The sequence below is a fragment of the Equus asinus genome, chromosome 16, assembly GCF_041296235.1.
Source record: "Equus asinus isolate D_3611 breed Donkey chromosome 16, EquAss-T2T_v2, whole genome shotgun sequence".
In the NCBI taxonomy this organism is placed as follows: domain Eukaryota; kingdom Metazoa; phylum Chordata; class Mammalia; order Perissodactyla; family Equidae; genus Equus; species Equus asinus.
Window position 1 is genome coordinate 13502711 of NC_091805.1, and position 13096 is coordinate 13515806.

The 13096-nt window shown below is 39.2% G+C and overlaps 1 protein-coding gene across 7 annotated transcripts in view; it reads left to right on the top strand.

Moving 5' to 3' along the window:
* Positions 1-13096, top strand: part of ST6GALNAC3 (ST6 N-acetylgalactosaminide alpha-2,6-sialyltransferase 3) — a 497431-nt gene that overhangs the window by 218728 nt on the left and 265607 nt on the right. The gene's annotated exons all lie outside the window — the stretch shown is intronic.

Consider the following 13096-nt stretch of genomic DNA (forward strand, 5'->3'; position numbering starts at 1 on the left):
AGAAAGTGAACACTGTGCTAGCACTTTTGCAAGCCAGGATTTGTATCAGGGAGGGAAGTAAAAAAAAATGAACCTCACAAAATGTGTGAAGCGTAGAGAAGTGGTTACTAAAATTGTTGTCACTATTCATTTCAATGGAGTGGGATGAACGTGAGGTTAATATTCATAGATGCAACGTCCTGTTTGAAGTTGTTGGTAACAAAGGTACAGGTCACCAGTGTGTCTACATCACTGGGAAGAGTTTTGGATGAGATCCCATTGAAAGGTCATTTTGTAAAGACTCTAGAGAGGAGAGTCACGCACAGAATGCTACTCCTGTTCTGTGAGTTATTCTTAGCATCAAGGGAGGGATGTCGAAAGCAGGCTCAGTTCATCCCCTTTTGTAGATAATATCATACCTGAGTCATTGCTTCTAGTTAATTTGATTCTTTGAAAATTATTTCCGTATCTGCAGGATTTACAGGCTTTTTATTAGACCTTTATAGTAAAAAGAAAAAGGCAGCATTAATAACATATAAATTCTTAGAAGCCTTGCTTGATGTTTATCCTTTAATTGGTTTTAAATTAATTTTTTTAAACTGTCCGTTGTTTGAAGTTGTTGCATGTCCTAATAAATTGATTATCTATATAAAAATATATCTCTTAGAGATTAGTTTGTCTTACTCTTGTCTCTTGTTACTTTTATTTCTGGCTGTCATTGAATATTCTGTAACTCCACTGGACTGTGTTAATCATTTCACAAGTGCCTATCACAGGCAGAAAAAATAAACATGTGGCTGAAGTGTCTCACCACTTACTCTCATGAGGGAAATCCCACCAAATATCAAAGACCCTTTCACTGGTTTAAATATTAATGGATGGATTTAGGAGTGTTAAGGGAAAAACTGATCTAAAGATGCAGTTATCTAATTAGTCATATTAACCAGGCCACCTTGGAAGTTCTTTTGGGAGAGTTTTTACTACAATGACTCTACAGAGGGACGTTGGTCATGATCTTGCTCCTGCAGAGGATATTTCTTGGGGGAAGCATGGTCGCCGGAAAGAATTTTTAGGCTTTCGAGGCACAGGGGCATGGCTTGGTGCCAGTTCTGACACTTAAAAAATAAGGACAACAACATCAACTAGCAAAGATATTACAAGGATTAAATAGGACAAAGTGCATGAGGTGCCCAGTTCCAAACTGATGTTCAATGAATGAGTTTCTTTTGCTTCCTGTATAATTATCAGCTATGAGATAAAGTGCTTAGTATGAATAATACCAAAATCCTAAAGTCCAGAGTACCAGACTGATTTAAATTTTAAAGAATATGGACTCAGGGCAGTAAACATATGAAGGAGTTCCCAATCTCGTTAGATATCAGGGTTTTGCAAATTGAAACCACAATGAGAAGAAAAAAAAGCACAAAGAGGTATCATTACACACTAAATACCAAAGTAGCAAAAAATTAAGAATCTAAGAGTACCAGTGTTGGAGAGGATGTGGGCCAACAGGAACTCTTATGCACTAGTACAGGGTATATAAATTAGAACAACCACTTAGGGAAAAACAGCTTCCTGTTACCGAGTGAAGTTGAAGATGTGCATACCCTAATCCCCAGCATTTCCAGCCATCAGTATATTCAGTAGAGTCAGTCATGAGCACATGCACCAGGAGGCATGGACAGCATATATGGCAGTCTTGTTCACAGCAGCTAGCACCTGGAAGCAACCCAAATGTCTATCAGTAGGAGAATGGATTAAAATGGTACCGCATACACTGGAATACCATACAGCAATGATAATGAAGAAACTGCAGCTATATGTGACCACATGGATGAACCTTACACAAACATAATTTTGAGCAAAAGATGCAAGAATAAAAGAATATACACAGTGTGATTCCATTTATAGGTCACAAGGAGAGGCAAAACTAAATGATGTCACTTAGGGACATATATAGGAGGTAAAACTAAAAAGGAAAAAAAAGGCAAGAAAATTACCATCATATAAGTGAGAAGAGTATTTACTTCTGAGAGAAATGTGTGGTTTGTGATCAGTGTGTGTTTCTGTAATATCCTGTCTCTTGATCCAGTTGGAAGTTACATGGGTGTTCACATTGTAAATATTTATTAAGTACACTTTCATGTTGTGTGTACTTTTCTGTGTGTCTATTTCATAATAAAAAATTAAAAATATATTCTCAGCCCAGGTAGGATATTTATTGACCAGGAATCACACCAAACATTTCTCCTAATTTAGCAGCAAGAAGTAACCAAAAAGAAGCAATGGGGCGTTAAGCTATCTGAAACAAAGTAGAAATATTTAAAATAGGCAATTGCACTTTATGCAAAGACTAGCAGATATACAGGTAACTTATTTCCCTAGTTTAGGCATGATAGAAAGAGAGGCCCCATGTGGTAATGTGAGTGCAGATGATGAGCAAAAATTTTGCATGGAAGTTGAAAAACAACATCATAACACCCAAAGAGAATGACAGGTTTTCCTCCAAACTCAGTTCTAGGCTAAATTGGGAGGAAAGCAAAATTTGATGGCTCTCTACCTCCTTCTTCATTGATTTCCTCTTTCCTTCTTAAAGTCCTCCCTACCCACCATTTTGGGGTTCCATTCTTATCCCAAATGCTCTGTGCATTGGTCATCACCAAATGATGGCTTCGGGTGCAATCCTTTCCAGAGACAGTTGTGTTAGATAAGACTCAGGAAGAAAAAGTCTTCAAGAGCCAAAGTAATGTAGCTAAAATGATAGGTGGTAGATTTGATGTTCTGGGGAAAATAGCTTCAATGATGACTCTCAAACCTTGCTTTAAAGGTAGCCACGTGCTCCTATGTCCCTATTCACTCTATTCTAATCCGAAGAAAGGACAATAGCCATGGCCGAGCTGAGGACAATAGTCATGGCCAAGCTGAGTTAAGTGGTCACCAAGCTGATATATTTATTTTAAGATCTTGGTCCTTGAGGTTTTCTCAGTTTCTCAGAAGAAACAACATGCCTTCTCGAAACCACCAGACTTCCAAGAACTTTTTAAACGTGTAGATATGCCAGCAAAGAATTCCAGACCTAGAGTGTCTGCAAACGTGATCACTGCTGACAACGGTTTTATTGCCCGATGCTTCAGCTGGACCAGACATTGCTGCCACTAGACAAAGATTTTATGAGTGGAAGTGTTTGCAAGAAAGAATGTCTCTCCTCTACTGTCTAAGACAAGGTGGGGGTAGAGGAAGCAGAATTAGGTTGAAGACTTAGTATATACTCACAGTGGTGACTGGCTGTCCTTTGTCCTGTCTGCTTCCCTTTCTTAACCAGTTCAGACTACAGTTCTTATCTTTAGGGGACGGGAAGTCTTACGAAGCAGGGAAGCAAAATGAGCACCCACTAACTGGATGAAATTCTGAAGTCTCTGCTGGCCACAGAACGAGAATTCCTCATCAATATTTATGTTTGAGCTGACAACAACCAGGAGTTAGCGCCCAACCAAAGCTTGGACCAGGAGTGATTTAGATTTTGCAATGGGCCCTATTCTCTCCCTGCATCCTGCTCCCCTTTAATTCCTGACCCAGTAGCTGCTCAGACTTGCCTTCTCCTGTCATTACTGTGTTAATAATGCACTTTTTCATTTTAATAGGATTGAATTTGGGGCACCCCACCTATAGCGTTATGGCAGAGTTACTCTATTATCTTTTGACCTTGGACATAGTAAAAAAGCATATGACACCCGTATATGTTTTAAAGAAAAAGACATGTCTATACTTGGCAATATCCTGTGAGCTCTGCTTTCTCCTTAAACCAAATCAATGATTCATTTTAAATTGATTGATTGTAGAGCTAGGGAAGGTATAAAAGACTAAGGGACCATAGGGGTTGGTTCAAGGTAATCATTGTTTCTCTCTGTTGAGATCATGGCAGATTTTGAGGAAAGAGAAGGAAACAAATTCCAGGCTAGATTCTGCTTGTGGTTTCCAGGCCATGGGAGCAGTCATTGTGTTGTCTTTTTTGTTGGGTGACCTGGTGTGAAGACATTGCTCAGAGCAAGCAGCCTGTAACTGATTTGCATTAACTACTAGATAAGAGAATCAAGCTCTGGTGATCAATAGGATGCCACAGCCAGATCCTCCTGGGGGTCAGTGGGGGTGACAGATGTCCCCCTAAGATCTGATAAGAGAATCCTAACATGCTAGAGCTGCAGAGGATTTCTGGTATTTGAGGAAGAGAACCCTTTTAAATGGTGCCTAAAAGTGTGCTAAACACAGGATTTCTAGAACATAGCAATCAAATTGTAGGACTGCATATTGATTTGCTTAACAATTTAATGAGGCCGAAATATGCCTCTCTAAAAAATGAGAATGTTTTAATGCCTCAAGTATACTAAATAAGAATACTTAGGATCAGTTGCTGTGACAGACAGGCCACACTAGCCTATTTAAAGATGTGCATAACATATTGATGTTGCAATAGAAATTTCCCGAATAGTAGTTATAGCAACAATTAAGGAGCAGAACTGACTTTCTTGGCAATAAAAGCGTTCACTCCACACATTCAAATAAATGTTCACATGTAACTAAAGCTGACATGAATAGGTTTTCTATATTTGGGAATATAGCCTTTGGATTTTACATGAGTATAGTGAGAGCAATTATATGCAAATATATGTTCCAAAAGTTTGAAACTGATCAATTTAATTGTTAATTAAAATCTGAATAGTCAGATTTGTGTAATCGTAAAGCAAAAGAAATTTCAACTATTGAATTGTTATAGAAAAGGAAGGAACTAAATTAACGTATAATAAAGATTACTTATTTGGCATGTGCATATTGGAGTCATCATTTTTAAGATAATTTATCTTTTTCCTAAGTATGAGGGCATATATTTATGGAATGGAGAAGAGATTATGTTTCTCAGTCTAGTTGTGAAATAGCAGCTCCAAAACCCTGGCTGTATCTCAAGGCAATCCCTGCTCGAGAGCCAAATGACAGGGACAGACATCCCCGTGGGTTGGAATAACTCTGGAAAGCTTGTGTGGGAGAGGAGAGAGTGCATAGGAGAAGGATTGGATGGGATAGAGAGAGAGGGGAAAGTAGAGTTAGGGGAAAGAGCAAAACCAAGACTTTAGAGGATACACTGTCCATTTTCCTTCAGCTCCAGCCACTCCTTGTGGGCCAAGGGCACTACACTGGAAGTCACAGTCAACTCCTTAAGTCTGCACTGTGATCACCATGGCCTCATAGTCCGCTCCTCCGTGTCTTCCTTCTCTCTGGTTCCAGCAGCGTTAGTTCTCATCTACTCAGCTCCTCATTTTGTTTAAGTTACCCAGTCTTGGAGTGCTCTGGCCTTGGTCTTACTGCCCCAAAAACGACCTATGGAGTCACTTCTAATAGTGCTTCCCCTCTGTGTACCCCTGACACGGACATGGCACCCCATGCCCAAGGTGCCCTTGAGGCACTGCCATCAGCCTGCATGATTCTTGGACTTTCCAGAGGAAGACATCAGCCACTTGGGGGTAGTAAGTAGGCCAATTCGCCTGGAATGTGACTTACTCTAGGGTGTAGAAGATAGAAAACGCATCCATTGGGTAATTATGACCTATGAATGTGAATGGGATCCCTGGAAAGGAAAAAATCACACTCAGACTTGCAAAACAGTAATTCATATATATACCTCCATCCATATTCATGAACCAATATATGCAAATATACAGAAAATACATATGTACATACATGCCTGTGATATATACAGACATGCTCACAGAACAGTTTATACTTTCTTAAATAGAGAAATTTCTTAAATATATATACACTATATATACAGATACTATATTACATATAAAATGGTTAATGTTTATAATTAGCCAGTTAGGTGTATATAGTGCTTCTTGTGCTTGTCCTACTCTCCACTACCCCTTTATTACAGAAATAACCATTTCTCTTCTGACCACAGGGATGAGCAGAAAATTCAGGCTAGTGATTAGCCAATTAAGTGACTGGCCAAGAGGTGGACACATGGCCCAAGACGAGCCGTTCTGAACTCTTCCCAGATTTTATTGTTTTTCTGGGTGGGGAAAGACCTTCTTTTGTTTGATAGTAGAGCTGTTGCAATGTGATTCTCTGGGTGTCAGTGGCTGTGTTCCCTGGAGAGGATGAGAACAAGATACTGAGAGAAGCAGAAGCCAGTTGCAGAGCTCACTTGAGGGCCTGGACAGTACTCTAGTGCTGAGACCACCCGGTCCTGAAGCTGGTCTACCCTCCCCCATGGTTTGGGTATATAAGCCAATAAATCCCTCTTTTTCATGTCTGCTGGTTTGAACTTTGTTTTGGTCACTTGCAACCAAAAGAGTCCTGGCTGGGGCTGGCCCGGTGATGTAGCAGTTAAGTTCACATGTTCTGCTTTGGTGGCCCGGGGTTTGTCAGTTCCGATCCCGGGTGTGCACCTATGCACTGCTGGTCAAGCCATGCAGTGGCAGGCAGCCCAAGTATAAAGTAGAGGAAGATGGGCACACATGTTAGCTCAGGGCCAGTCTTCCTCAGCAAAAAGAGGAGGATTGGTTGCAGATGTTAGCTCAGGGCTAATCTTCCTCAAACAAACAAAAAAAAGAGTCCTAGCTGATACATACATGATACGTTGTAGTTATTTTACAAAAGCCAAATCTTCTGAAACTCATCTTTAAACAACGTGCTACCTGGGGGATGAGAGGAGCTATCTTCCAAAGCCATACTTCAAACCTGGGAGGCCGAGCATAAGAAGACACATCTGACAGTCCATCAGTTGGCTCAGGTGTCCACAGAGATGCATGTCCTCTTGAGGGAGGAAAATGAGGGTCACAATTTCCCAAGGTTATAAAGCCATAAAATGACCAGACAAGACTGATTACTTACTCAGTTTCTAGTCTTACTCAACTGATAAATCATATAGTTTTTTGTAATTATTCAGATGAAATCTTCTTTATCGCTATGAAGCATCATCAGTCAAAAGAGATTGATTTTCACTTTACAAATCACATCTGTTATTGGTGAAAGATTCATAATTATCCTAGTTTTCAATGGAGTAATTGGTTCCCCAGGAAGATATAAGGGAATTTTATTCATTATAGAAACTTAGGTAAAAAAATGCCCATTTGCCAACTGCCAGTTAAGATGTGAAAGGGGCTTGTTAAAAATTCAAATATCAAATTACCTCATTTGTGACAAGCAAAGAATAACAAAACAGAGCATCCCACAAAGAGCACCTTGAAAATTAAAAAAGATGACCGAAGAAGAGCCCCAAGGGTAAGAGTTTTGTTCAGCTTCTCTCAAGTTCCAGCTAAGAGCCTGACAGAGTGACTGGCACAAAAACCATTCATCAAGTGGCAGTTAGGATTAACTGTGCATATCAGTCAATCACCAGTTATTTGCAAGTGCTTGCTTACTTCCAGACAATGTGCTGAGGATCGGCAGTGAACCCCACTTTAAGGAAAAACGAAAACTGGGGTTCACCAAGTAAGAGGATGAGATAGACTTGGTTGCGAGTATCCTGGGACAACAGCACCTGGAGGGCATTGATGTTTCAGCAGAACAGACTTACTCCATTGCCGTCAAACATAGTGAACATTCATGTAATTTCAATTAAACAATTGTATTCAATGTCTGGGAGATAATTTGTCACCAAGTAGATGGCATCAAATTGTGATTTCTCAGTTTCCAGAGGAAGCCTGAAAGGCTTACTTACAAAAGAAAAATATTCATTAAAGAATTTTTATTTCAAAAGTAACTGTATAGCTCCTATATCAAATGTTATTCCACAAGGCTCGGGAAATGGTATGTCTGGTTACTTGAGTAATCTGGCTAATAGAAATTAAGTATTTAATAAATAGATTGTCAATTTAAAATGAAAATGAAATTAAGAGTTCTGGTCTGGCAAGATGGTGGTGTAAGATAACCTGACAGTTCGCCTGCTGTAACACGAGGACCTGCTGGATAAAATAGGGTATTTTATTTGATGCCCAGCTGGCCTTGCCAGAAAGGAGGGAAATCTTCAGGCACAAGAAACTGAGAAGGAATGGAAAGTGAGGTAAGCATGAAAGCTGACGGTGTGGTTTCCTGGGGGTTTATCAGGACCAATAACTGAGGATGGGTAATATCCCCCCTACAAGATAGAAGGTGAGGCCTGGGTCCAGCGAAGGCAGAGAGTAAGCCCCACCACAACCCTGCCACGCATGGAAATGCTTACCTAAAGCTGGGCCTTCACCAGCTCTGCCCTGGAGAAAGGGTAGGCTAGGAAAGAACCCAGGAAAACTGTCACAGATAAAGAAGCTTATTTATAGCTTTGGCCTTTGGATAACAAAAACCTGAACATTCAGAGTGCTAGACCTATACCCTGCTGGTCTTACAGTTTGAGTTTTACTGCTCGCATTTTCTAGGAACCCTGCAAGCTGAGAAATGAACCAAAAATTTGATCCCCAGCTAGTGACAAACGGGCTAAGGGGACTGAATCTTCTCTGGAGGGTGTTCCCACAACCCAGACATGAGGCGTTCTTAAATGCACCATTAAAAATGATAAAACACGAGGAAGCACTCTATTTATTGTGATTACTCAGGTTTTGCTATAAAAATATTACTATTTGATTACAGTGTGTTTCCCTATATCCCATTGTGATGTTTCATAATATGTAATATACTGTACACTTGCTTGTTGTCCTCCTCAATGGAAGAACTCTGAATTCCAAAATGTGCCTGCTCCAAAGGATTAGGGTAAGGGATCGTGGACCTGTGTGCTTAAGAACTTCACATGCCAATATCTCTTTTAGTCCTTACAGACTACATACCATTTTACTGATGTAACTAATTTTTGAAGGCCTCAAATTGGTGATTCTATGCTAGTGACTTTAGTTGTCCTGCAAGGGCAAAGGGAGAGACTGGGATTGCCTTGATCAGCAAATTCCATTACATGGTCTATGAAGGGTCGTCACTGGCTCACACTTGCTGAATCCACTGTGTGCTGGGCACTATGCCAGGCTCTGGAATTGTAAAGAAGAAAACACTTGTTGCCTAAAAGTACAGACCAGTTTTCATATGTTAAATGGTAATAAGTGAGATAGAGTAGTATGTGTAGAGGATTATTTCAATTCTCCGATGTAGACATAGCAAGAAGGTTTGGAGACAAGACCTCAAAATAGCAAGTGTAGTGGTCTATGTCTGGGTGGTAAATTATAGGTGACCTTTTTCTTAAACATGTTTTCCAACAATGAGCATGTATTGCATTTATTACCACAAAAAAAAAATACTAGAATTAAGTACTTTGTCTTTTAAGCATATTTGTCTGTAAAACAATCCAGAACTGTTTCCATCATCAAAAAATAGAATTTAAAATAGCTAGATAAATATATTGTTTGGAGTACTGGTAAAAGTGACTACTCTTGGGGCCGGCCCAGTGGCGCAGTACTTAAGTTCACAGTTCCTCTTTGGCAGCCCGGGGTTCACCAGCTTGATCCCAGGTGTGGACCTATGTACCACTTGGCAGGCCAAGCTGTGGCAGGCGTCCCACATATAAAGTAGAGGAAGATGGGCACAGATGTGAGCTCAGGGCCAGTTCTTCTCAGCAAAGAGAGGAGGATTGGTGGCAGCTGTTAGCTCAGGGCTAATCTTCCTCAAAAAACAAAACAAAACAAAAGTGAGTGCTCTTGACCCAGCCCTGACGGCCTAGTGGTTAAAGTTTGGCGTGCTACACTTTGGTGGCCTGGATTTCCTGCACAGAACCACACCACTGGTCTGTCTGTAGCCATGCTGTGGCAGCGGCTCACATAGAAGAACTAGAAAGATGTACAACTAGCATATACAACCATGTACTGGGGCTTTGGGGAGGAAAAATAAAAGTGAGTATTCTCTCACTCCTTAAGTGTGGGTTGCTTATAGTGACTTCCTTCCCAAAAGCACAATATGAAAAGGGGAAAAATAGTAATTTTACAGTAGAGACACCTGATAAATGCTACCTCAGCCAGGTGATCAAGGTCAACATCAACAGTGACAAATCATGTTGGCAGGATGTACCCTCGGTATGTGATGACAATGGCACTTTGCCTCTGTGGTCTTCTTCCCCCAAATCCATAACCCCTGTCTAATCATGAGGAAAACACCAGACAAACCCAGATTGAGGGACAGTCTGTTAAATACCTGACCAGTACTCCTCAAAACTGTCAAGGTCACCCAAGACAAGGAAGTTCTGAGAAACTGCCACAGCCAAGGGATCCTAAGGAGACGTGACTACTAACTGCTAGATGGTGTCCTACCTGAGATTTTGGAAGAGAAAAAGGCTATTAGGTAAAAACTAAGGAAATCTCAACAAAGCATGGACTTTAGTTAATAAGAACTTACTAATATTGGTTTATTAATTGTACCACATGTGTTATACTAATATAAGATTTTGGTAACAATATAACTAATATTTGGTAACTAATATAAGATTTTGGGGAAACTGGATGTGGGGTCTATGGGAACTCTCTGTATTGTCTTCTCAAGTTTTCTGTAATCTATAACTGTTCTAAGATAAAAAGTTTATATTAAAAAATGGCTTTAGGTTTTTGACTTGTGTATCTAGAAGGTTGGAAGTACCATTAACTGCAATGGGGAAGACCACAGAAGGAGGTGGTTGAAAATATTTGAAATATATATCATAGTGCAGCCCCATAGGGAAAGGATGTGTGAGACAAATGCATTGTGAATACATCATTGTTTTAATTTTCTATACTGAATACAATAAATACTTTTGGGAAAAAAGTTAGTATTCTGGAAATAATTCCTGCCTTGTCCTCAAAAAGCTTATGTAAAACAGGTCCTTCAGAGATTCTCCCAAGAACACATGTGAAAGTCAGCGTGAGCTTTTCAATTCCTCTTAGCTGTGCTCATGCACTTCAGCAGTTTCTTCTATTGTAATGTAACCCACTTTTTGCCAGTGTAAGTTATTTGTGGAATTCTTAGGAAGGAAAAGTACAAAGTAAATAACTTTTTGGTGGTTCCATATGGTATTGTATTTTGCCAATACTCTTTCTAATAAGGTTCAATAATATTTATTGGATTGAGGACACTTAGCTGTGTTTCATTATCCTTCCCAAAGCTTACAGAACAATGTTTTCAGCGTGTTCCCAGAAGATGGTAACAATAACATAGTAATAATCATGATGATGATAATAAGCCAACATACATAGTATTTACTGTGTGCCAGACACTGTTCTAAATGCTTTACACATACTAATTTATTTAAACCTCATAACAGTTCTAATAAGTAGGTATTACCATCATTCCATTTTGTGGATGAGGAAACAGAGGCACGGAAAGATTAAGTAACTCGCCCAAGGTTACGTCGTCTCTATGTGGAGTTACTGAGATTTGAACCCTGGCTCCAGAGTCTCTACTCTTAACCACCACATATACCACCTCTTATAATAATAGCTAACACTTCCACAGAGTAAGTACGTCTCACTGTACTTGGGGATAAGGAGGTGCTCTACTTTCCTCCTCAAAAAATGCCTCTTCCACATTTCTTACATATGCTAGAAATGGGCAAATGCCAACTGAAGCATTTTGATAATTTCAAAATGTCCTGAATAAGTAACTTTGGCCCTAGTTTTAGTATGTGGAAGCACTGTGCACCTATGTTATATTTTTCTGCTCTTTGCTGTTTCTCCCAAAACCCTTGAGCCAGAAGTAGTTTCATTTGAATATCCTGTTATGCATTCGTTTTCTATTTAGTTTTTCTCTGTATGCAAATATATTTATGAAGTTGTAATTGAGGTATATATAAAAGTTGGTGTATGTTTTTTACATTGCTAACCATTTATCATCATGTTATTCTATAATCCTTTCTTTACCTTTGTTTTGGGGAGCCCATTTCATATATAAATATATATGCATTTTTGATTAGCTCTATTTTTGTGTTCATTATTTTGGTTCATTGGTTAACATTTACATGTTTTGTAAATAATATTTTTTAAATTATTATTACTTGTGGGATTAGATTTGCTTCCTCTTTGCTCACCTTTTAATTTCAGAATATTAGTAAATTCACCTCTATATCATTTTGTTGAACAAAATGGAAAGTCTTTGTTGTATCAGACAACTATTTGCATAACAGTGCTGTGTAACAAATGTCCCCAAAACACGATGGTTTAAATGACAATCATTTCTTCTTGTTCACTCTTCTTTGGGTCAGCTGGGGTACAGCCCATCCCGTGGGGCCAGCTGGGCTTAGCTCCAAAGCTGCAGATTGAGTCCGTGTCTGTTTCTTGTGTCTTTCTCCGCTGATGACCATTGGGCCACTGGGGGCATATTCTTCTCATGGTGAAGGCAAAAGCATAAGAGATTAAGCCCAACTTTGAAAGCACATTGCAAGCTTCTGCTGGCTTTACATCTTCTAACATCCCATTGACCAAAAGCAAGTCAGAGAGCCACACCCAAAATGAAGGGGCAGGAAAGTACCCTTCACCCACCATGAGGCCAAGGCAAGTTACATGGCCAAGTCCACCATCAATGGAGTAAGAAGTGTGCTCCTCCTAGGGGGTGAGTGTGGAGAGGGTAATATCTGCCAAAAATAATTTCATCTACCAACACTAGTGAACTATTTATTGAAATTGCATTATATTTTAACTTGGTGAAAACAGACACTTTTATAACAATTGCTCTTTCTGTTAAGAATATATTATCTGTATGAATAATTTTTATATAATTTGCTGAAAAAGAGCATGTACATACATTTTAAGCAAAATTCATTTAGCATCTATTAGGAGCTCAATAAATGTTTGGCAAATTTATTCATGGATATATTTTATTTTTCCTGTCTTGAATCTAAGCTTTTAAAATTATATTTATAGCTGTTTATTTTGGATATGCAGAAATGCTATTAATTTTTACATATTGTGTGTGTTTGCTATGCTAAACTCTTTTATGAGGTCTAGTTAAGTTTTAGAAGTTTCCTTTGGATTGTTCAGTGTGCAATCTCAGTGTCTTTAATTGATCTTTTTCTCACTTCTTTTCAATGTCTATTGCTTCCACTAGAGCTTATAGAACAATTGTAAACAAGAGCTTCTAAAGAGATTTTTACAAAGAGTGTTTCTAGTCACTCTGTATAAAATTGAACCAA